The sequence below is a fragment of the Ruditapes philippinarum genome, unplaced genomic scaffold (assembly GCF_026571515.1).
Source record: "Ruditapes philippinarum isolate M1 unplaced genomic scaffold, ASM2657151v2 ctg8833_1_1_1_1, whole genome shotgun sequence".
Classification (NCBI taxonomy): Eukaryota; Metazoa; Mollusca; class Bivalvia; order Venerida; family Veneridae; genus Ruditapes; species Ruditapes philippinarum.
The window spans coordinates 1-27451 of NW_026856185.1; the positions used below are offsets into that span (position 1 = coordinate 1).

Consider the following 27451-nt stretch of genomic DNA (forward strand, 5'->3'; position numbering starts at 1 on the left):
TTTAACTGTTTCTGATTAAATTTAGTGTACTTTCCCTTGTTTACGTGAATAACACTTCTTCTGTGCAGTAAACGCCAACAACAACAACAAATGAAAGTAGGACCTTGTTTGATACATTGTCTAAAATTTTCAATTGCTACTTCTGTGGATTCTTGCTTTTCACATTGTTTCAAACGTGCTGCCTTTTTTCGTGTTTTGTCAGTATTTCTTTGTTTGTGGGATGTTTCCGGTGATTGTTCAGATCGAGCTCTCTTTTTTCTACTTCTGTCAATACACTTCTTAGCTTTCACCATGTCTGGAGACCTTTCAGATCGTGCTCTTTTTTTCTACTTCTGTCAATACACTTGTTAGCCTTCACCGCGTTAGGAGACCTTTCAGAACGTGCTCTCTTTTTTCTATTGCTATCAGAGATTTGATTTATTTTCACTGTTTCTGGAGACCTTTCAGATCGAGCTCTCTTTCTATTTATTCTATCTGTAGTTTTATACACTTCCATTGCATCTGGGGAAAGTTCGGAACGAGCTCTCTTTTTTTCTACTTCTTTCAATACACTTCTTAGCTTTCACCATGTCTGGAGACCTTTTAGATCGTGCTCTTCTTTTCTATTGCTATCTGAAATTAGATGGATTTTCACTGTTTCTGGAGAGCGTTCTGATCGTGCTCTTTTTTTCCGCACTTTATCACTTATCTGTTGTAGTTTGAGTGTTTCTGGAGATCTATTTGAACGGGATTGTTGCTTCCTTATTCTCTGTTGATACTGCGTATAGCTTTTATCCACTTTAAAACTTTTTTCTGTAGAAGTCTGCATATTGTTACTTCTTGCTTCCTGATCTTTAAGATATGTCTTAATCCATGGAAATATATCTGATTCCTTATTACTATTTTCCATACACACGTTTCTTTCACAGTTGAAAACGGAAGCAGTTGTCATTCCTTGAAACATTTTTTTAAATGACTGCGTACACAATTGATATCATAGTTTAAAGATGTCGGATCACCTCCAGTTAAACAAGTATAAGCAAAAGCTATTGCCATCACTCAACAGATTGGTTCCAAAGACTGTTGTGTAACTTTGACATAACATACACTTTTCAAAATTTCTTTCCCATACATAAGCACAGCTGATTTCTGACTTCGTTCAAATGAGTTAAGGACATAAGTGAATCATACACATATATTTTATTTCTGTCTATATTATAGAAAGAAGTTACCCAGTGTCCTGACAATAGATGTATATTAATCGATGGTCTATTAACTGGTATAAATGCTATGTTTGACTTTAAATTTGTATAAAGATGTATCTGTGCTGGTGTGTAGTAAGCAATATATGGTCCAGTAGACTCATCAGAAGAGGCTTTAGTCAGATTTATGGCTATCTGCACCACATCATCTGTAATCTCAGTGTGCGAATCACCAATCATTTCAGAAAATCTGTAAGGATTAATAGACTTTTCTATCTTAAACGGACTTCGTAAACGGACTTCGTAATACGGAATAATTTGGGGACTTTCTCAAAACATAAATGCGCGGAAAATAAGATAAAATTATCAGTACGCTAAAACTCTAATACAGCGGCATTTGTACATGTATATGTTTGTTATAGTATTCCTATCAACACATTAAAGATGGAGCCAATATAACCATAATTTATATGACCAAAAAAAAATGTTTCTTACGAGCCGGTCGATTACGTTGACCTGTTGCAACATTTGAAACAGCCGGCACTGGGTGCTGAAGTTAGTTTGGAACTGCCCACTCATCGTTTTATTGTAAACCTGTTATTCTTTCAGACGTAGACCGTCTGCGGAATGTGGGGCTCTATCGACTCCCCAACATCATCGTCGTATGTATATTTATATAAACATGACTGTTTCTAAAGGTTTCATAAAATATAGCAATGCTTCAGTGTGACGTTGCACGTAATTATACAATAATAGTGCATGTGCTATACCGACTAACATTATACCCCAGGTCCTCAAAAGTTGCCGATTTTCTAACAATAATACCATTGAGTGGGAAAACCTGTCCATTGCTATTATATGTGTGTCGTTAAAGATCCTGTATGTTGTGATCAAAGTAGTAAACCACACTAAGTGAAATTATATATATGTACACATAATTATGCAAATAAAACAATTTTCAAACATGGAAGAATATGTAAAATATGTACTGCAAATATTTGTGCATATTATATGTAATCATTAAAATATATGCATTCATTTGTTTATTGTAAAATTTGACTTAAACTTTATAGAAAATAATTTATTTATTACCTCCCTTCATTTACATGAAATGTTAAATTCGGTAATATCTTTATAAATAATGCTTTTTGAACCTACACTATTGATAAATCTCAATTTGAGAATCATTTTTATGATTAAAAAAATTGTGTTACAGGATCTTTAAGAATTCGTGTTATGTTTAACAACAATTATGATACTATTGGCTGCAACTCTATACGGTTTGCATTGTATATAGATTTTCAAAATGAATGTTAGCAGGCAAGAGCTACTTTAAGCATCGCTTCCTGCTTTAGTTCAATAATTCTAACGCTCGAGAATTCCCACTGAAACTTTACTACATCTTATATATATAAGTGATAGTTATGGTGGCTGATTTGTGCCATTCGTGTTTTCGCCCCGCGCCCCCGCCATTTTAATTTGTTAATTCTCGACTTTTCGCTTGGCGGGGTCGCGGGACGAAAACACAAATGGCACAAATCAGCCACCATAGATAGTAGTGATGACTTTTACGTTAAGTCCTGCTTTCACACCATGAACAAACACTTACCAGTATATCTTAAAAAATCGCATCTTGGTCATTGGTTGAAAAATATTAACATTGCAACAGCGTATAATATGAACGAAGAAACTTGTATATTTTTTTGAATTGGGTCTTTAAATTATGGTTATATTGTCCCCATCTTTGATGTGTTGATTGTTTATAGAAATAATATCACTAGCACATACATGTAAAAAAAACGCTGTATTACAGTTTTAGCATATTGGTTTTTTTATCATTTTTATTATGTTTTGTGAAAATCCCCCAATTTATTCCGTATTATGAAGTCCGTTTACGAAGTCCGTTTAAGATAGAAAGGTCTAATAGCCATTACCTGCAAATATAATACAATATAATATAATATTATATAATAGTAAGTGTGAGTGAATACCTAAAATGACACCAATATGGATGTTATCAGAGGTAGAAAAGAAATATGATTTGCAAAAACGGTTTGTCAAACTGTGTTTTTTAATATGATAGCCAGATCTCAACAGACCCTGTAAACGTAAAAGCAGAACTAAGTATATTGGACATTGGGTATAAAAACAGAACAGTGTGTTCATATATAATCATCTTCTACAGGCAACTTGAGTAAAAAAGGAATATGACGTATAAAACATTTATAAAATAAAACTTGATAAAAAAAACAATATTTGATTTATGATATCTCAGACACTAAGGCATGTTACAGTTCTAGGATGAACTTTCATAAAAATCTGAAAATTGCACAATTGCTGCAGTATTTACTCAAAGTACAGCTGCCATATACCTGAGATTCTGAGTGACAAATTTCTGGTGGGTTTGAGAAGTTTTCCCCCATTATTCTCTTCCGAAGTCTTTCCTGCTCTTTTTGCCTTCTGTTCATGTTAATCTGGTTGATGTATCTTATACCTTCAGATGTTTATGTTTTTAAATCCTGAGCCTTAAATTTATTGACTTATTTTAATTACAAGAATTTTACACAGAGTAGCAACAAGAATGTTTGGATGGTACTGCCTAATGGTATCATGTATCAATTCCTAAAGGTTACATGTTTTAAAAGTTCCACGATTTTGGTAAGTCACAAATCACTGTTACAGGATAGGTTCATTAGAAATATCTTAGCAAACATTATTGAAAGCCTGTAGGAACTGATACATGTTCAGTTGTGTGGCTGTACATGCAGAATTTAGTGATAGGATACATATACTTAAGTGTTTTAGATGTTATACATGTATGCAAACAGTCCCTCCATGATTGTGGAATGAAGCAAAATAACAGAACAATTGTTTGCATGTCATTTGTAGAAATTAATACCATTGACAGTCATATGTTGTACAACCACAACCATTATAAGCAGTACATTCTTGTTTCTACTCTATAAAATGATAATTGTAAAATCAGAAAAAGTCATTGTACAATAATCAAACCAAACAATTACCAATAATTAACAAATCTTAAAAATATAGTTAGCTATATATTTTTGAAATTAGTCACTGCACACCTTTTTACATAAGTAAATGTGAGAATCTAAAGTATAAACTTGAGGAAACATTTCTACCAAAAGTGTCAAATGTTTATTATAAACATATTAATGTGTTAGGGTGTAGTGCATTAATGACTATCTAAATAATTATTAGAAAGAAAACAGTAAATAATATTGCTTCTAGAGCAGCACATAAACTAAACTGTCACACTGGTGAAAAATTATGCATGTTCCTCATAGCTTAAAAAAAGAAGAAATTTAATATTGGTAGTGTCCTATTAAGTTATTCTCACGAATCTCTTCCTTTAATGATTGTTTCAATACCTAGACAATACAGTAGATTGTCTTATAAATGTAAAAAAAGGACAAAAGTTTCTTAGAAAATAAACATTAAAATAATAAGTTTCATAATATATCTGTAATTGTCATAATATTTCTCAAAAACTTTGACTGTTTTTGCTATGTTCTTTTGCATCAATATTTATCAGTCTTTCCTATTTGTTTGTCTACAACTGTCTTGTCTCTCTTCTACATTCCTGTCTCTTTTGACTGGTCTTCAGGCTTGCTGTTATCCTTCTCTTCCCTGCCCTCATTATTATCTACATCACTTTCTTCATTCTCTTTCTCCATGATATTTTCAAAAAGACTGTCAGATGTTCTAAATGCCTGTTCCAGATTCACCCTCTCTAATTCCTTGACTTTGTTCCTTAATTCTTGATTTTCCCTGTGGAGGATCAAATTATGGTTCTCTAAGCTATGCACCTTTTGTGACATAGCATTCCTAGCTTGAACAAGATTTTGCAAAGAGAATTTTGAAGTTCCATAGAAAGCACTGGAATGTCTTCTAATACGCTCCATCTGTCCTTTTGTATCTGCTAGGTCTGATATAGATAATGAGTATAAAGCAGCTTTAAGCTGCGTGTCTTCATCATCATGATGTGTTTGTTAGGTAGTCATGAAATCTTCTATAGATTTATTTTTCTTGCTAGGGCTTGGAGATGATTCACAAGTTCTAGGAATTTTTCTTAGGGTAGCAGCCATATTATTATTATGAATCTGAAAATACAGTTTAACATTCTAGCAACATATTTCACCAAAGACCATAACCATATCCAAAAGTTCCTCATAACATGCAGACCAGTTTCATTTAAATTAAAAAGTGACTATGTAAAAATGGGTAGAATTTTAAGTTAGGTTAAAATTAAAAAACAAAAACAAACAAGAATGTTTCCTTAAATAATGATTTGTCTAACATTGAAACTTGTGCCATACTTTTTGTACAAAAAGTTATGTACATGTATATAAAGAACTTTTGAATTCAAGAAAGCATTCAACACAAAATTTCCATGGCCATTTGGCCACCTCAAAATATACTCTCACTACTAAACATGTAATGACTACATCTAAATGAACACCAAAACCACATCAGCTATGTGAATTAAAAAATATGTCAATATACTACTAAAAGATAGAGGGTTTCTACTGCAGACTATGTCAGCACTTTATATAGTATTGAATATCTTGGTTGCAAATGTCACTGTAAAATATGAAGATAGAAATCAAGAAATTAGTACATGTTTTCCAAAGATAATTAAAAATATCTAACTAAAACATCCATTTTCATTAGAAATTTTGAAAGGTAAAAAAATCAAAATTCTAACTGATTAAACATAGTATTTATTAATATTTCTGTCTAGCATTGATAAAAAACAGTATTTGAAACCAAGACAATCACACATTGTGATACATATTCACACATGCTTAATACATTACTGTTCAGAATTTTGTGCAGTGTTTGTATATGTGTCGTATATAATGAGGTATTGACAAGCACAACCACACATGACTTAATCTGATGCAGTACAAGGAAAAATCTAAATTCATCATATAATGCCATGTATATTTTAGAAATGTCCAGCTTGCTAAAGGTGCAGGTTGTCTCTTTTTTTATCAAATGCTTTCTCCTTAAAAAAGATAATTTTCCCAAAGAAGAATATTACACGTATAATGCAGGTAATGCTTAGTACTGCAACATCAAAATTAAGCATTATCTTTTGAAAATCAATTATAAACTGATATGACACAGGATTAAAACTAACTGCATTGTTGACAGAAACAACCACAAGTAAATAATGCATAATTTTTTTAAACTGTGTCTCTGAAAGACCACATGGAAGATTGGGAAACCAAATCAAATGTATAAAGACTTAAATTACATAGTTACTATAATATCATTAATGTGAAAAATGCAATAAAATAGTCAGTGTTATATAAACTATATAATTATTACTATAATTAATCAGGATACACAATATATGGTTAATTTGTAAAGAGCTGAATTGTTAGCTTATGCATTGTTCACTTTCAATGAAATTTCTGTTGTGCTCTATATACAACAAACATTGCAAAGCTGCTTGATATGCAGGATATTCTAATGTGAATGTATAGTACTGAAATGAAATACCATTCAGTTCCTGTTTCAGCTTCTGACTACACTGCATCGTCTCAAACAAAACACGAAACACAACCTGTGAACAACATATCCTGTGAACAACATGATGTAGCGATTTTTTTTCGATGGTTTGACCCTGGAGATTTCTATAATTTGCGCAATACACGTTTGAGATAGGCATCTAGTTTATGATATCTTTTAAACACAGAATATCCCCTATAACAGACTATGTTAATCGTTGACCTCTAGGTGTGACTTTGACCTTGGATGTTGGGGTGCTGGTGTTATGCATGACATATCATCCTATTATTGTGACAACAGGATGTAGTGTGAACAACAAGATGTAGCGATTTTTTTCGATGGTTTGACCCTGGAGATTTCTATAATTTGCGCAATATACGTTTGAGATAGGCATCTAACAGTTGCGTAAGTCAGGCTGGCTGTCTTATTATGCCTAAACAGAACATTTTAGCTTAGTTATTTCAAAATTCTTTAATTGGACAAACAGATGGAGTCCATTTCTACATCCCCCTTTTTTCTTCCAAAAGGCAGGGAACAATTATCCTATACAGAGTTTCTCTCATATACTTTTTTAAGTCACACAGTCTATGATATCTTTTAAACACAAAATATCCCCTATAACAGACTATGTTAATCTTTGACCTCTAGGTGTGACCTTGACCTTGGATGTTGGGGTGCAGCTGTTATGCATGACATATCATCCTTTTATTGTGACTATTTGTGCCAAGTTATTTCAAAATCCCTTGAACTATGAAGAAGTTCTAGATCCGACACAAAATATACCCTATAACAGACTATGTTAATTTTTGACCTCTAAGTGTGAGCTTGACCTTGGAGGTAGGGATGCAGGTGTTGCGCATGACACATCCTCTTATTATAGTGACTATTTGTGCGAAGTATTTTCAAAATCCTTTGATCTATGAAAACGTTATGGACCGGACATAAAATATACGCTATAACAGACTTTGTAAGTATTTGACCTCTAAGTGTGACCTTGACCTTGGAGGTAGGTGACCGGTTTTTGCGCATGACACATCGTCTGATTATTGTGAACAATTATGGCAAGTATTTACAAAAAAAATCCTTCATAGATAAGAAAGTTTTGGACCGGACACGACATATACCCTCAAATAGACAATGTTGACCTTGAATGAGCAAGTGCGACCTTGACCCTGGAGGTAGGGGTCTGTTTGTTGCGCATGACACATTGTCTTATTATAACATACATTTGTGCCAAGTTATTTCAAATTCCTTTCATAAATGACAAAGTTATGGACCGGACACGAAATATACCCTGTAACAGACTATGTTGATATTTGACCTCCAAGTGTGACCTTGACCTTGAAGGTAGGTGACTGGTTCTTGCGCATGACACATCGTCTGATTATTGTTAACAATTATGGCAAGTATTTACAAGATCCCTTCATAGATAAGAAAGCTATGGACCGGACACGACATATACCCTCAATAGACAATGTTGACCTTGAATGAGCAAGTGCGACCTTGACCCTGAAGGTAGGGGTCTGGTGGTTGCGCATGACACATCGTCTTATTATAATAAACATTTGTGCCAAGTTATTTCAAATTCATTTCATAAATGACAAAGTTATGAACCGGACTCGAAAGTGTGACGGACAGACGGACGTTCCAACATTTTGGGTTTAGGGGCTATTTTCTTTTTTATTTTCTTTGTTTTCTTAAGGGCTACTAGCCGATAAACCCTTTGATCACGGAATGAACCTATTGTTCTCTTTTGTTCTCTATATTGTTATATAGCCCTTAAACCCAAAATGTTTGCTCGGACGGACAGACAGACGGACGTTCCAACATTTTTGGTTTAGGGGATATTTTCTTTGTTATTTTCTTTGTTTTCTTAAGGGCTACTAGCCCATAAACCCTTTGATAACGGAACGAACCTATTGTTCTCTTTTGTTCTCTGTACTGTTACATAGCCCCTAAACCCAAAATGTTTGCTCGGACCGACGGCCGTTCCAACATTTTGGCTTAAGGGGCTATTTTCTTTGTTATTTTCTTTGTTTTCTTAAGGGCTTCTAGCCCCTTAACACTTTGATCACGGAATGAACCTATTGTTCTCTTTTGTTCTCTTGTTCTCTTCACTGTTATATAGCCCCTAAACCCAAAATGTTTGCTCGGACGGACGGACGGAGCGTATTTCTATATCCCACTTTTTTCTTCGAAAAGGCGGGGGACAATAAAAGCTTAAATGTTTATCATCAACCAGAAATTAACTTTCAATATCTGGAAAATGTGATTGCTTGGAAGCATTAAAAACTTCAAAATTACATGAACATTGCAGACTGGGTTTGATTGAGTCTGTACATAAGGGATAATGAAAACATTCAAAATCCCTCACGCCGCCTAGCACCGGTTTGAGCAGTACTCAATTCTCAACACTTAAAAGTGCTGGACTTTATGATCCCAAAGGACCAGAAAAACACACCACTGATGTGAATTACAGGCAACATTTTACGGCTGCCACACAGCAGTTGACACCTGCTGTTGTGTTGTATAAATATCTGGAAAAAGGTGATCCCTTAAAGCATTAAAACAGCAAAATTAAAATTAAAATTGCAGACTCGGTTTAAATGAATCTTCACATAAGGGATAATGAAAAATTGCAACAACCCACTAAAATAATTTATGTTTGATATATAGTAGCTCAAGTTATTTTTTATAAACATTAAAAATTCTCATGCACAGTAAGTATCTAAACAAGATTGTGATTGTTTTCGCAGGTGAAGTTAAACAGTCTAAAAAGACCTTTAAAAACGTAATTGTTTTTGTTATAATCTTCTGCTTGGTGATGAATGTTTGAAAGGGACAAACGCTCTAATTCCCGCGTGTTTCCTTATTGACGACGCAATTATTACGTTTAAAAACGGAAAACAACCGCACAAACATATAGTCTGATTTTGAAGAAAGATATCAAGGGAATTAAAGAATACCAAGTAATTCGATTTGATGATTAAATGCTTCATTTTTTCTACACTTTTTGGGAAGGGAATTAAAAACTGTAGGCAAATGTACATTGTACTGAAAAAATCGGGAAAGGTAATAAGACATGTTGCTCCTACATGGAAGTGCAGATGTATAGAATTTTTGTGATATATGTAACACAATGACGACGTATTATACCTAAATCATAGGTTCGAACATTGAAAATGTTTTTTTTTTTGTTGCTGTTTTTTTTTGTTGTTTTTTTTAGTATTTGAGATATGGCCTTGTTGAAATCTGGAGCTTTGTTTGAAAAACACGAACTTTGATACACGGTTATAAACGTCTGCCGCCAATTCCGTTCATGCAGTCTTTAACAATGATCCAGCATTTTAAGGTTTAATTGGTTTCAAACAACTCGATTGAATTTCATGTTTTCACCACCGCATATTCGACTTCCCCACCGCATTTTTGACCTTTCACCATCGTAGTACCGTTATTTCGATTATTGAAAATAGATATTACACAATTTAGACCGAAGATTTATGTTAAAAAGAAAAACAAAGTAAACATGCAGACTCGAATTAAGTGAGAAACAAAGTGATCCCTCGGAAGCATTAATCACAACAGAATAACGTAAGAATTGCAGACTCGGATTAAGTGTGTTCTTGAAGGATAATAGGAAAGTGCAGAACTAATTTGAACAAAAACAACATTAAAACATTAATCTAGAAACAGTACAAATTGAATAAAGAATATGTTCAAGTAAATACTTCCCAATTGCCTTACTCAGGTGCCTTATCATTGAAGATGTCCTTATTTATAATAACACTAAATCTTATCGTATATCAACTTTGGTAAATGCTTTGTTTGTTTGGTTTCTCTTGCAGGGTCTTTTAGGGTCTATTTTTTGGTGGGGGTGTTTTACAACACACCAACATAGTATGGCGACTTTCCAGACAGTCATGGTTTTTACATATGAGGCTTGTTTGGAAAATCCGTAGAGAACCGATATTTCTTGTTTATTCTATTTTTTTCAAACATTTTGTTTATATTGTGAGCACCCTTGGTTATAATTGCTTACCTTGATTACGATATAAACATGAAATTGTTACCGGCACTCGTGTGATCGTTTCCGTGGCAACCTTGTTTAGGGGTAACCGAAGCACGCCAAAACTAGAGATATTTATCTGCCTCATGCGCATACTTTCTTTGGGTATTTTACCTGGTAAAATCGCGGGTAACGTTATAATTTTGATATATTACTAGTTATATAAACATTCATAAAAATGTTTAACAATTTTTAATGAATCATTAAGTTTTTGTCATTATTTATATATCAAATTAATGACATAAATCTTCTTTATTTACGATTGTATTTACTATTTTATATGTGGTTGACTTAAATAAGCGCTTTCTGACATATATACGAGTATATGCTTAAATCTTGCTATTTGAACCGATAATAAGTTGATTTATTTACTTTTGATATTAATTAACTGTAGTTTCAGTAATTATCTAATCTGCTGCTAGATTTGAATATATATTTCTCCAATAAAGCGTAAACAATTCTGTTTAGCAAAACGGATATTGTTTCCTTTATTTTTCCAGATTGAAATATTCATTCATATTCCCACATCAATCATTGCCATAAAGAAAAATCCTATAATAGGTGTTTTAAGAAACGTTAAAAATAAAATTATTTACCCTGCAAATTCAAAAAAACCCAATTTATTAAAACATTATTAACTCATTAAAATTACTTTAAGACATGACTTTTAAAGGAATTAAAATCAAGACATATAGCAATGGGTGTACTTTATGTAATATTTTATGTCCAAGTTATTAATGGTACGCCTTGGGTAAGACCCAACACAGTTGACTGCCAGAGGCATTAACCAAAACTCTAGAGAAGCATTGTTTAACCATTATTGGCAAGTAGATGTTTATTCTAATTGTGCTTTGTCTATTTTCTACAAATATTTAAAATCTGATTTTTGCTATGCTCCGTATTTAAATCTTTACACTGGCAGATGTGTTCTTACTAAACTAAGAATATCTGCTAATTAATGGGAAGATATAGAAAAAATACACGTCAAGGAAATGAAAGAAAATGTGAAATGTGTAATAAAAAGTGACATTTATTTTCATTTATTGAGCTTCAAAAAACAAATTCTTATTTTGGCGATACTTTAAAGATTGATAATTTAGGAAATGAATGCATAGAAAAGAAATATCAGCATTACTATAATATATGAGACTGTAGTTAATTCTGATTTTGCTTCTTGTCGTGTTCGTTAAGTTAGCAAACTTTAATTCTAACAAATGCATTACTTTTAAAATCTATAACGTTTTTGGGCTCATTTATAACTTTTATTTATTTATTAATTCCATCTTGAAATGAGTTTACTTAATACCGCGTCTAAAATACATTATACGAAAAACATTTATCATGAGAAAAGATTATACAAAAAATCTGTGCAATTATCGGCAATCCTTTTATCCCCGTGAGACAAGATTTCATTTCCTTACAACAAACAGCAATCACTATTTTTTACTAACTTGATTAAATACGAGCTTATTTTCTCATCACAATAATAATTTGACCTTAACATCTCACACAAAATAAAGTTCCCACAGTCAACAACAAATGTGATAAGGAGAAATGAATGTGCCTTAATATAAGAGGCTTTCAACTTATATTTGGAGAAAAAACATTTACCACTGTACAACAGGTAAATATAGTGTTCAATTACAATCAATTAATTACAATATAGCAGAAAACTATTCGGTCACCGGTAAGTGTTTGATCTGATGAAGCCTTCTTTTAAAACATGACCGTAGAAGATTATTTTTGTAGTCTAATGACGATGTTAAGAAAAAATTGAAAATTGCATCCATTCATTCCTCTGGTGTAATAAGTTAATATTCAAATAGTTCAGGTAATTAGTATAATTGTCAATGATTCTTCATCTATTATTATTACGCCATTACAACAAAATCCAGCACTTGCATTGGACCCTGCCACAATTGCAACACGGTTAACAAACACAATTATTATCGGCGATTAATTCGTTTGTTTATCATAGTATATAAAATGATTTCAAACATCGTTGAATGTAGCTCGAAAGAGACTTTTGCTGCATGGGGTGTATTTTACAACAGAGGGCCGGTTTGACGAACTAAAAGTCATTTTGATGAGAACTAATTAATGATTGTGCCCAAAGAAACACGAACCACGGGGTCTTCAATGGCGTCTCGAAAAGTGCACCTGAATAAAATTGAAACATTTTGAATGATTAAGCAAAAACATCCCACCTAAACCTTAGCACCACATTGATTTATACTTGCTTATGCTTTTCGTATGTTATTCTTCAAATGATAGTATCATGTTTATAAAGTTATTACACAATTCATAGTATGCCAATTATTTAACGAAATAAAAATTGAAATAAGATACATATATATTTTACACAGGCAGATAATTTTTAAGAGTGTGCCATCCTACCATTTGAAAACGCAAAATAAAGAAAATAACAGTAATTATTAAGCTTAATTGTATAATATATTTTTTGTTGTTGTTAATGTTTTCATGAGGAAATAATATTGAATAGTATTGAGACCTAAATGCGTCCACATAATTCACGCCTACGATAATTTAGGTAATAATGCAGTGGTGATAACTTTTAATCAATCTGATTTATAGAGTAATAATGGAAGACATACTTCTGATATGTTATGAATTTAAACATGCGATCCTGGAAAAGTATTAAAAATGCATATGTAAATTCAGATGATACTAGACTTACCTTGGGGTCCAGACCAGAGAAAGGATCAGTTGTGTCCACGACAGGAAGCTTTTTTGAATGTCATAAAGATAAAAAAAAAACTTATGATTTTGTAAACTGACATGTCCGTAGGAACATTTTGAATACTTAAGTAATTTCTAAGACTTCACCTTGCTGATTAATATCTACAAAGATCATGATATAAATAGTAGTCATGTCAAATACATTAGATATCACTAGTTATTTAGGTCTATATATTTGTTGTTATACACTTCATTGGTGCACTTTTAATTATTTACAAGACAATCCTGTAAAAGGAATTGTTGTTGTTGTTGTTGTTTTGATTTTTACGTGACAGTGCAGGGGGCCTAAACTGATCAATTGTAAAGTTTATTATGGCAGGAAACAGAATTTTAAATATTTAAAAAGTCTATAACACAGGCCGATAACTAGTTGCACAGCAGTATTTAAGTATATATAACATACATTGAAGAAAAATGTTGTTTGCAACGAAAAAACTAACATAGGCCATCTTCATGAAGGTACAGAATACTCCAGAATATGCCCGATTCCTTAGAAATATCACTAACACACAGTGCAATTATTGGCTGATTTTTAAAAAGTCCAATTATCTCTTAGCCATACGTTTAAATTTTTCATAAAATTTCTCTGATTTCATAATGTTTCTTCTTGTTTGGCGCCAACTGTCAATGCTTGATTTTCAACTTTTTAACGTGCATTCGGAGAGTCACAAATGTATTCAATACTACCAAAATGTATTGTTTCGGGTAATATCCCAAAAATACTAATAATTTTCTACACGCAAAAGAAAAAAATGCAATGACAGAGAAATATCAAAAGTTTTCAGTACCTTTAAAACAACTGTCTGTGTTATTAAAAATTTTGACCAGGACCATAGTTCGAACATGTCTCTGCCCCTTTATGATTAGTATTGTTACGTCATAGTGGATCACTATACGAACGCTTAGAATTCATACAGTCTTTCTGAGGTGTCCGTGACCGATTGGTTAAGGAATTTGACTTCAAACAACTTGTATCTCACCGCCGCTGTGAATTATAATCCCGCAAAGGCCTTTTGATTCTTTCATGTAAGAAAGGTATCCGGCTAGCTTCGGTGGTTCTACATGGGTCCTTGTTCGTTTATGAAATGACGCACCTGAAGTCTGGCAGTAAAACTTTAAAGCTGTTATAAAGCATTTAAGTGTCGTTGTTACTTATATGTCCTTTCTCCCTAAAAGAAATTTTACGAGTCCTTTGCAAAAAGATATTATCATAAGAAATATATTTAGAATATACAGAACAATAATTTCAATACGTATAGGTTTTGTTTCCATTTAATATCTTATAATAAAAGATCGTGACCTTCTAACTTCCTATTTCTCTGAACTGGATCTTAAATGCTTATCTTTTCTTTTTGCTATATAACTTAGCCCTTATTCTGCGTCCGAAGAATTAATGTTTGTATTGGTTTTTAATTCACCTTCATTTAATAACTAACCGAAACAACACAATTATCGCTCATTTCTGGAAATGTTCATTATGTTGGGTATCAAAGAGTCGGTCGTGTGCTGCATAAGGTATGAAGATTAATGACTATATTTCTGTAGCAGTGTCTTCTTACTGTAAGATCATTGTAATTTATCTTTGCTTGATAATATCTGTTATTAAGCGTTACAGTTTGTATGAATCATACCTTTGAAGTACTCTTAGCCAATTAATGAAGAAGGAAGTGCTGTCATATAGCATAGGGATTACAATGTATATGTACAAGTGTACTCATTCTTAATCTAGTTCGATAGTTTGGATGAAAACAAATTGTCACAGATATTCAATGGTAAATGTGCGTAAAGCATCAACAGCTCGCTCTTTTGTTGAAATGAGATATGTATAGAATGATACAAAACTAAAGATAAGATAGTGGAACACTCTTAGATTATTGTAACGGGACTCTGTAAAAAACTGTAATCATTTCGTCTACATATGCCAAAAAGGGTAGGGAATAGCATTTTATCTTTGACGATAAAGGAAACAAGTACTTTCACTTTTCAAATTTGAATTTTGCCTCTAGAACCGATTTGGCTTGCTTTTTTATCTATTGATTATTTAGAAACAAGAAGCGACAGATTAATAACTATGCTCTAATAAAAGTATTATCGAAAACATGCCATTTCCTTGTGCTACGCTATTTTACACCGACTCTTTTCTAGAATCAAATCTAGTAAATATGTAATTTAAAAATAAAATAAAACCAATTAATTGCATCTTTTTGTGTGACTAGTATTACACTTTTGTAATTGCATAAAAATCAAATGCTAAACTTGAAACGAAAAGAAGAGAAACAGACTGATATTGTTCTATTAATCTACATGTAAAGCTTTATAGAAGCAAATTATGCACAAATCCATGCCAAGCTCTACTGTATACAACCGACTGTCTATGATTATTAGGATAGCTGTATATTTTCTCTCTTTTTTCCTTACGTTACAAAAGAGATCACCTGGATACATTGCCTTCATAAATTCATATAAACTGAATATATATATAATCACCTTAATTAAATATGTGTAATTCTTTACTCCGTCAAATTTGATATTTATTGTATCTATCCTCAGAAAAAATGACTTACTTATAGTGATATGTAATTGTTTTTCCTTCACGGATCAGCTGTTATGTTTTATATTACTATCAGAGTATTTTAGCTTACAAAGTTAAAGATCCTGTAACACATTATTTTTATGGTTTTATATACAAATTATGTTGCTCAAATTAAGATTTATCGATATTGTAAGTTTCAAAAAACATTATTTATAAAGATATTACCGAATTTAATATTTCATGTAAATAAAGGGAGGTAATTAGAATTTAGTTTTCTATAAATTCTAAGTCAATTTTTCCAATAAGAAATGAATGCATATAATTTAATGATTACCTTAAATATGTACAAATATTTGCAATACATATTTTACATATTCTTCCATATTTGAAAATTGACAAATTTGCATAATTTCATACATATATAATTTAATGAAGAGTGGTATGCAATCTTAATTACAAAACATACAGAATCTTTAATTTTGTATAAACAATACATTTTCTTTACATATTCAAGAGTTAGGCAGGCAATTTTACAACATCAATGGAAGGATTTTTATTGCCATATTAATCTTTCTGTAACCGTTCAGCAAAGATAACGGTTATCGTATAGTGGTTAACGTTATTACTTCGCGATGTGGCTGAGACAACACAGGTTTCAATCCTTGTTAGGACATTGACTGTGACAGTTGCTGTCACAGCACAGCTGAACATTTTCTTTTTTAGTTTATTTGAAAGTGTTACATCACTGGCACCCTCAGTAAAAATATCAACGTATGTGGCAAAGTTTTACAGCTGCCTCATTTTTTCAAAACGTTCACTATTCTTGACATTTACTGAAGTTTTTATCAAATCGTTTTTAATCTGTTCACACGAATAGATATGTTATTAACGTTGTATGAGTATTATTAATAACCCGGATGTGCTTTTCTGATGGATTAAAGCGCTCGAGTTTTTTGCGCAAAGTTGTCTCCTTATGAGCGCGCTTGGAGAACAGACTATGTTTATTTACATAGTCAGTAAAATCACCTTATAAGTGTCATATAATAAAGATAAGAGTTATCAACAATATCGTAAGTTCAATGGCAATGACCTTGTTTGTATTTATGGTGATATACTGGTCACGGCATTAAATGTGACAATCACAGTGTCTACACAGTTAAACAATACATTTTTGTTGGTTCACAAACTGGTGTATTTCTATTGCATTATCAACGATGGAAATTCACAGCTATAATCTATAAACGAGACTCAACATCACTTCTATTAAAACTGTAATTATTCCTCAACATAACAGAAAGAAGTAAAATACCATTGATAGATAAAGAAAACATTGGCATATCTTTAATATAATTAACCAAAGTAATTTCAAACTTTAATCTTGCCTTAAGACCAATTAACATACTAAGATTTGGTTTGTTTTTCACTTTTGTTCTATTCAGAAATTGGTAGGAGCAAAATTCATTGGAGTATAATCAGAAATGTGCCATTTGCTCTGAATCTAGGCTATGATAATTGACACTAGCTCCTTTCATGAATCTGTAGTAATTATAATTGAGTAAATAAGAATCCCAAAAGAAAGCCAAACACAGGAAAATTGAAAATGTTGCAGGCTCAGTTTGATTGAGTCTGTTCATGGACGGAAATGTCAAGTGCAAACTACCGTCCACGCCCCTAGCATCGGCTTAAGCAGAATTCAACATTTAACATGAACTGGTACAATTTTGAATTTTGAAACATCCGCCTTTTTAGTGATTAAAAATGTTGTTGCACTTTTCAACTGAATTATTTTATACGATTAATATAAACAAATGAAGAATGATGTTTATTATCTTCAGCTGTAAAAAATCGACTGTCCATGATTGAAAAAAGCAAACCAAATATCAAAAAGGCAAGTCGGGGTTTACATGTCCACTTTTGGCCATTATAAAAGTTAAGAAAGAAAATGTTAACTTTACCGTCTATTGTATCGGTTTTCTTCCCCTCGCATATAAAAAAAGGTCACGTGGTATAGTCACCGTGATTATTTAATGGCACTCCATAAGCAAACTTCCTTGCCAACAAGTTAAGTACTTCAAGTGACATAAAGTAGCAACACATTTTAATGCCATGTTTAAGAATGATTAACAGTTCAGCCGTGATAGCCGTGATCGTATAGTGGTTAGTACTTCGCGTTGTGGCCGCGACAACCCAGGTTCGAATCCTGGTCACGGCATTGACTGTGACAGTCGCTGTCTCGGCACAGCTGAACATTTTTTCTTTCAATTTATTCATTTCTTTAGATTTTATTGGCGGCTTATATTTAAATATATAAATATGATTTAAACAAAACCTGTTGATGCCGTTTTTTTCTAGTATATCACTTTCTAGACGAATACGATTTAATTTATTACCACTTTAAAATATGACATTGTTTTCTAAATAATTACAACAGATCGAAAGGCACAGTATTTTACTAAAATGCAAACCAAGCATGTCAGGTGTATTACAATAATATGTTTACCATTTGTTTTTTGTTCTGGTGTTTTAGTACAAAATATTAATAGTCATACCTTGTAGGAAAAGGTTTTTTAAAGATCTTTATTGATTGTGTCATTTGAATAAAATTGAATAAAAACATTCGTTATTACTGTCACCTAACAGTTGAAATTAGATTTTAATAAAAAATATATACCAATTATTTTATTTCTCACTTTATATTTGACTAACACAAAATTATGTATTACAATTAAACTATTAATTAATTATTTAATCAAAACTGAATACAGGAATGCATGAACAAATATGTTAAAAAGAGCAATTAACTTACACAATAAATTAAAGCAATTCAATTTCGAGACAACATTTTTATTGCAACGTCAAAATATTTTGATAGCAGTTGTGAATAAACTTACAAAACCTTTTAAAGAAACATGTTTCAATACAAAAGAAACTGGTTTTGTTAATTGTTGTGGGACCAATCTTATCTAGATTCACAGTTGGTAATGCCAATTAGTAAACTATATTGTAGTTTGTCTTAAAAACGTTGTTGTAAAATATTGTTACGCTGTTCTTTATTTATGATCTTTGATAATCTTTCTATCACATTTACAAAAGCTTAAATATTTATCATCAACCAAATATGAACTTTCAATATCTGGGAAAAGTGATTCCTTGAAAGCATAAAAAACAGTAAGATTGCATGAAAATTGCAGACTGGGTTTGATTGAGTCTGTATATAAGGGATCATGGTAAAGTGCAACAAGCCAAGAAAATCATTTATGTTTGATATATAGTAGCTCAAGTTATTTTGTATAAACATGAACAATTCTCATGCACAGTAAATATATTAACAAGGTGGTTATTGTTATTCCCAGGTGAAATTAAACAGTTTAAAAAGATCTTTTTAAAAAATGTAATAATTGTTTTTAAAATCTTCTGCTTGGTGATGAATGTTTAAAAGGGACAAACGCTCTAATTCCCACGTAACTCTTTATTGACGCTGCAATTATTACGTTTAAATACGGAAACAACCGTGAAACATATATTCTGATTTTGAAAAAAAGCTTTCAGGGGAATTAAAGAATACCAAATTATTCGATTTGACGATTAATGTTTCATTTTTTTCCAATTGAGGGAAGAGTAATAGCAAACTTTTAGGTTATCGACAGCTTTGAGAAATGAATACAATATCACAATCAAATAAAAGACATTGCAATTGTATACGACATGACACGGCATAAAATGTGATTCTTATAGTCAAAACATAGGTTAATGTCTTTATAATCTGTCACATATGTACTGCAAAATGTGAAAAAGGTAATAAGGTATGTTACTCTTACATGGAAGTGCAGATTTATAGACTACTTGTGATATAAGTCACAAAATGATGACGTGTTTAATATAAATTATAGGTTAGAACATGGAAATCGTTTTCGAATTTGAGAGATGGCCTTGTTGAAAAAATCTGGAAGGACATAGACCCAGCTTTGTTTGAAAAACACGAAATTTGATACACGGCCATAAAACAGATGCTCAACGTCCGTCACCAATTCATTACATCTTGAAAAGAGTTTACTTAATACTGATCCTAAAATACATTATACGCAAAATATCATGAGAAAATATTATACAAAAAATCTTTACAATTATCGGCAATCCCTTTATCCCCGTAAGACTAGATTTCATTTCCTTACAACAAACAGCATCAACATTTATTTACTAACTTAATTAAATACGAGAATATTTTCTCAGCGCAATAATAATATGACCTTACAATCGCACACAGAATAAAGTTCCCACCGTCAACAACAAATGTGATACAACGGTTAGGAAGGGAAAAATGTATGTACCGCAGGTACATATGGTGTTTCATTACAATAAATATTAATTACAATGACAGGCAACCAATAAGTCAGTGATCTTCTGAAACCTTCTTTTAAAACAATCTATGGCCTTAGAATAATATTTTCGTAGTCCAGTGACAACCTATTTTGATTTTGAAGTGACATCGATACTAGGTCAAATGACAACATCTCCATTTTACTGGAAACAAAGTAACCCAAAAGCCACCTTGTGAAAGCGGGTAATTGGGTAATACTGTCAAGTTTTCATCAGGTATTTGGAAAGTGTTTTTTTTTGTTTTGTTTTTTTCCACTTGAATGAAGCCTACGCCCACAGTGCTGTGAGATGATCGTGATTGAGTAATTTTAGATGTGCCGAAGTGCCGTATCAATGCACATTTGTTCATAACAGTTACAAATGAAGTTCACATATAAAAGAATAAATAGGTTGAAAGTAAGAAAGAAATATGTTCAGCTGTGCCGAGACAGAGACTGTCACAATCAATGCCGTGACCAGGATTCGAACCTGGGTTATCGCGGCCAAGTACTAACCACTATACGATCACGGCTATGACCACTGAACTGATAAACAATGTTTAGTATGCTGCTTGATGACACCTTGTTGAAATAATAATCACGGTACCTTTACCACGTGACAATTTTTTGTTATCTGATAAAACTGATATCAAATATGTCCAATATGTCCTATAAAGATTTTGTTCATGCTTTTTTTTGATAATTCAAACTTTAAATGGAATCAAGTGTAGGGCCTGTTCATTCTGGTCAATGAACTTTTACTCGCTTTTAATTTATTTTGTGTTGCACGATTACTTTGTTGTAATCATGTCAGTCTAGGAATTTCATTAATAAATATGTGAATTAAGTTGCTAGCGTTGATCTGTCAGAGTTAAGTATATCTGGCGAGTTGTGATTGCAACATATTATTTTCTTTATAAAAAAGCAACCTATTGTTTCAAAATATATTATACAAACTTACTTAAATATTTAAGTATGACAGTAAAACGTTTACAGGCAATAATTGCGTGGAATTCTTCTTCAAGTGTTCGACACTCTTCGCAGATACGCTCGTTGTATGGGGTATTGTTACATTTTAGAATTTCTAACTAAGTCTGTGATTAGCTGTACGATATTTAAAAAACTGTGTGTACAAGTTTCTCGGTAATGTCTCACTTATGTTCTTGTTTAAACAGATAATATAGTTTTCCTTTGTTTGAGGCTTGAAATGTTTCATTCCAATAGGCTACAAATTGATCTTCCAGCTTTTGCTTTATTAGTAAGTGTATGTTTTTATGGTGATATCTTCTTGATTCAAGAATAGATAGGAAAAACCAGTATTATTTAAACTGAATCAAGCCATCTGTATGACTAATCGCTTTGAATCATTTCTTTTTTTGTAAATAATATTTGAATATTATTAGAATCATTTGACATTAAAATATTCCGATACCGAATTATTTTCGCACTAATATTCATTTGCATTGGGAAACGCCCCAATCCCCCATATAACATATAAGCGGGGGTACTTTTCTAAGTACATGTATTTGTAATTTTTCTTAAAAAATCTAAATGAACTTTGAATCATAGACAGTCGATTTGTTATAGCCTAACAAATTTGTTTATATTGTTCGTACAAAACAAAAGTCAAATTTATACAAATTTAATACAAAAGTGCAACAACTACATTCCTTTATTCACAAAAATAGATACAATTAAAGTATTTCATTCAGTCTAAATGGCTACTGTTTCAAGGAAGGAGCTGGTGTCAATTGTCATACATGTACCCTAGATACAGAGCAAAGGGCACGCTTCTGATTATACTATAATGAAATTTACTCCTACTAGTTTCTGAACAGACAAAACGTGAAAAGGCAAACAAAATCTTAATCTGTTAATTTGGTCTAAAGGCAAGATTAAAGTTTGAAATTACCCGAGTGGGTTAATTTTATTTAAAAGATGCCAATGTTTTCTTTTCCCTGTAAATGCTATTTTAGTTCGTTCTGTTATGTTGAGGAATTATATTAAAATAGAAGTGATGTTGAATCGTGTTTTGTTATAAACGTGTATATCCATCGTTGATAAAGTAGTAGAAAATCAACAGTGAACAATCATTTGAACAGTGAACCAACCAAACTGTATTTTGCAACTGTTTAGACACGATGAATGTCACAGTTTCTGCCGTGACCAGTTACTTAACAATTTACTTTCAAGGTCTTCCCCATTGAACTTATTATATTGTTGATAACTCTTATCTTATAATATGACACTTATAAGGTGGATTTACTGGCAATGTAACAAATTTGAAAATACGTGAAAGTTCTTGTTTCCTTTATCGTTAAAGATAAAGTGTTATTCCCTACCTTATTTGTCATATGTAGACAAAAAGATTACAGTTTCTTTAAAATAATATAATGTTGCCTGTTGTCAAATACCTTACAATATCTTACTTTGTTACCAACTGCTATAGTTTTATATAATTCTGTACATATCTCATCACAACTGAATATTGAGCTGTTGATGCTGTACTTACTTAAAATATTGCATATCTGTGGCAAATTGTCTTCACCTAAATTATCAAACTAATTCTAGAATGAGTACATTTGTATATTTACATTCAAATCCCTTTGCAATATGACAGCACTTCCTTCATTTATTGGCTAAAAGTGCTTCACATGAGTGGTTCGTGAAAATAACAGATATTATCAAGCAAAGTTAAGTTACGCTGATCTAAAAATAGGAAGACACAGCTACAGTCATCATACGTAATATATCACACGACCCTGTGATGCCTTACATAATGGACATTTCCAAAATTGAACGATAATTGTGTAGTTTTCGTTAGTTATTAACCAACATCAACTCTTCGGACGCAGAATAAGGGCTAAGTTTGTTATTCAGCGAAATATAAGCATTTAAGATCCATTTCACCAAAATTTGAAGTAAGCAGGTCATGATCTTTTATATAAAAAATGATAAAATGGAAACAAAGCCTACATGCATTAAAATTATTGTTCTTGTATATTCTGAATATATTTTTTTATAATATTTTTGTTATGATGAACAGGGACCTCTGTAGAACTACCGACGTGCAGTAAGCTAGCGGAATACCCTCCTTACATGAAAGAATCAAAAGGCCCTGGCGAGGTTTGAATTCACAGCGGTGAAAGACAAAAGGTTTGAAGTCATCTGCCTTATCCAATCGGTCACGGACGTCTCAGAAAGACGGTATGAATTCTAAGCGTCCGAAAAGTGATCCACTATGGCGAAACAATACTAATCATAAAGGGACAGGGGACATAGTCGAACTATGATCCTGGTCAAATTTATTAATAACACAATAACACAGACATTTTGTAAAAAAATAAAAGTAAGACTGACAGATAATTGGACATTTCTGAAAATGCCATTAATTGCACTGTGTGTCAGTGATATTTCTAAGGAATCGGGCATATTCTGGAGTATCCTGCATCTTTATGAAGAGGACCAATGTAAGTTTTTTCATTGCAAACTTTCTGCATTTGTTATTATGCTTGAATAATGTTGGGCAACTAGTTATCTGCCTGTGTAAAAGATTTTGAGATATTCGGAATTGGAATTTGGAATATTTAGAATTGTGTTTCCTGCCACACTAAACTTTAGAATCATTGATACATGTACTTATTACCTGAAATATTTGAATATTAACTTACTAAACTTTTTACACCAGATGAATGAATGGATGTAATTTCAAGTTTACTCTTTCCTAGTTACTGTAGCTCAAAAGAGCTAAAGATTGTTTCCTTGAACGGCTTTCATCGTTATTCTTTCTTACTGATGAATGGATGTCGTTGTTATCATTAAAAAGAGGCGAACTGCTGATGGCGTTTCTCAAATTCTGACGACACTCAAACTTAGATACCCTATTACACAAACAGAGAAGTATTTTTGAAGGAATGGTTTGGAATATTTAATAACGAAATGTTGACGTTTACGAATCGTATGATAAAACGATTTATTATTATGAGAAAAAATAAGTTTTTGTAGCTTATAAAAATGCTGCATCTCATCAGAAAAAGTATGGTTATTTTCAGTCAAAATTCACGTGAATTAAAGCTTGCAGAGGGCCAGAAATTTGTTAGCACGCTCCTTTGGATGTTGACTATGAAACCATAACATTGCTTTACTCGAAAACAGTTGGGATATGTTAAAATTAGATGATTACTAACGGTCCGTCAAGTGTGTTTTCTGCGCCGACATGTATATACTGGTACGACGGTTGAATGGCTGTCTGCACATTTGATTGTAAGATGTGACTTCGCGTTGTGGCCGCAACAACCAAGGTTCGAATCCTGGTCACGGCAATGACTGTGACAGTCGCGGTCTCGACACAGCCGAACATAATTTTTATTAATTGTTTATTATTATATCTTTATTGGTTCATTAGTATCAGTGATGGTTAGATTAATACGACAAATTCGGCACGTCTAAAACTATTAAATTAGTAAAATGATTTAATATGCAAGTAATTATTTGGATTAAGGACTGATTTTGGTAAAATTTTATCATTTTACAGTATTTGTTACAATATTTTTAATATGTTTGCTTAATTTTTACCTAGTTCGGTAATTTACGTGGATTGCAAATGCTGCTTTAATGTAGTAATTATTTTCTTTGCTTACTTCACAATATTTCACTTTTGAATACATTTTTTTAAAAATTTTATAAAAATTAGCATGAATCTGGAGGTATGCCACTTTAATTGTTATAAGAGATTTATGTGAATAAATGTCAAGTGAAATATGTACTCTTTAGAGTGGAATATTGTATAATTATGGGGATTGAATGATGTTAATTGATATACAGCATTATCACGGAACGTGACTGTGTGTCCTCATGCAATCATTACTACTCTTATAGAAGAGAACCAAGAATGTGTTCTCTTTAACTCAAGGCTAGTGAAAACATTGTCAACCTGTCTCGTTATATAATCAATTAATTTATAAGTAGCCACTTATCAAATTATGTACTAGTCATTCGGGTGCAAAATTAAATTAAAAATTAAATTGTAGCTAAACAGTCATGTTCTTTTATTATAGATTGGGGTCCTTTCTGTTGAAATATGTCATAGTTAAATCGTTTAAGTAATAGAAAGAGCACCGAAACACGAGGCTATCTGATTTGTACGAGGGGGTGTAGCTCCCGAGTAAAAATCAGATTGCCGAGTGTTTTGGTGTTCTTTCTCTTTTGTATCATAGTCAAACATAAAAACACGTTCCCTGTTGTCACAATATGAAACCCCGGCAAAAATGAACCAATGAACGAACATCTGAATATGATATTTCTGTCGCTTTCCCTTTCTCTGCCGTCACAATTTGTAAACCCCAGCAAAAATGAGCCAATCAATGGGCATGCTCTGGAGTGCGGGTAACTAATAGCCGCACTCCAGTTAACGCACTGTGCATGTATATGTATACGATTTAACCCTGACACATTTTCAACAGAAAGGTCTCCAAACTATGATACAACATATATACAGTGTGTTAACTAGAGTGCAGATATTAGTTACCCGCAATCCAGATCATGCTCATTGAATGGCTCATGTTTTGTGGGGTTTACTTAATGTGATGACGGGGAAAGGATGTCGTAGAAATAAGAACCACTGAACTTAATGTCTACTTACATGACTTAAAAAAAATAAAGTATCATACTGATTGTATTTATAAACAACTCTTTGTTGTGTGTGTTGTATTTCATAAGAAACAAGCAGCTTATCCAGCCTACAAAACTATAGTTATTCAAAATGACACTCCATAAGCTTTAAGAAAACAACCTTTAACAACAAGTATAGAAGTTTAAGTACCATATTACTTTAATGCTTACTTAATGCCATACTATATAAAGTTCATCAGTTCAGCGGTGATAGCCGTGATCGTATAGTGGTTAGTACTTCGCGTTGTGGCCGCGACAACCCAGGTTCGAATCCTGGTCACGGCATTGGTTGTGACAGTCGCTGTCTCGGCACAGCTGAACATTTTTTATTCCATTTTCTTATTTCATTTGAGGTTTATAAGTGACAGTGATATTTAGATTAAAACGACAATTCGGCTCTTATAATTTGATCACGAATAACTCAACACTGTTGGTATTGAATCCCGGCATGGATGTCGGCGGCTATCATGTGAACAGAGCCCTCCGACAAGCTTACATCTACCAAACTGCCCGCTTGTGGCTGGGAATATTCACAAAGGGTATTCTTTGGTAATCTGTCAACAGTAAAGTGTGGAAATTAATGACCTAAACAATGTCACTGCAGAAGTCGGATTTTTTTTACTCTAATAATAATTCCGAAATAAGAGAACGGTTGAAAGAAATGGTCTATGAAGAACCATATTAAATGGAATAATTCAATATCAGTGATACAAAATCTAGTAATACGCCTCAAAATATTAAGATAAGATCTTTCCCATGTGAGAACACACATATACAAATAAATTATGCATATAGTCATTTGTTTAATTAAGAAGGACATTTTTATCAATATTTTACCGTTTTGTGCAATCATGTTCCATTACAGAATATCGTAGGAGGAAATTGGACTGAACATATTATTCGAAGAAAAAGAAAATAATCAAATATATTCTCTTTTCTTGGTAACTTTGCTAACATTCTTTACGCTGATTATTTTCTTAAAGCGCTAATTCTAATTTCCGTTAGTAGAAATTATACTGAAAAACATCTTTAATAATATGTAACATCTCTTTCTTGAATTTAGAAATTTAATGATTATTATTTGTAATTGTATTTTGGGATCAAATCAATATGAACCCAACAAATAATATCAGTATTATTTTTCGTGAACCACTTTAGGCTGAACCTTTGGAACGCTTGCTTAATTCTTTAGATATTTAGACATTATAATAATGTATCCAATTCTATTTAAGCAACGTTTGCATACGAAAAATGTTTACAGTGTTGTGAGCGGTGCTAAGAATGATGTGACCAGTGTGCATGATGCTGTATGTTGCGTTCATGAAAATTCAGATATTCAGATGAT

The 27451-nt window shown here is 32.3% G+C and overlaps 2 non-coding genes across 2 annotated transcripts; both read left to right on the top strand.

Annotated features, from left to right (window-relative positions):
• Nucleotides 1-18221: 18221 nt before the first annotated feature.
• Trnah-gug (transfer RNA histidin (anticodon GUG)) lies at nt 18222-18293 on the top strand. The gene has a single exon. It is a non-coding gene; the product is annotated as a tRNA-His (tRNA).
• An 8026-nt stretch (nt 18294-26319) lies between these two features.
• Nucleotides 26320-26391, top strand: Trnah-gug (transfer RNA histidin (anticodon GUG)). The gene has a single exon. It is a non-coding gene; the product is annotated as a tRNA-His (tRNA).
• Nucleotides 26392-27451: the final 1060 nt, after the last annotated feature.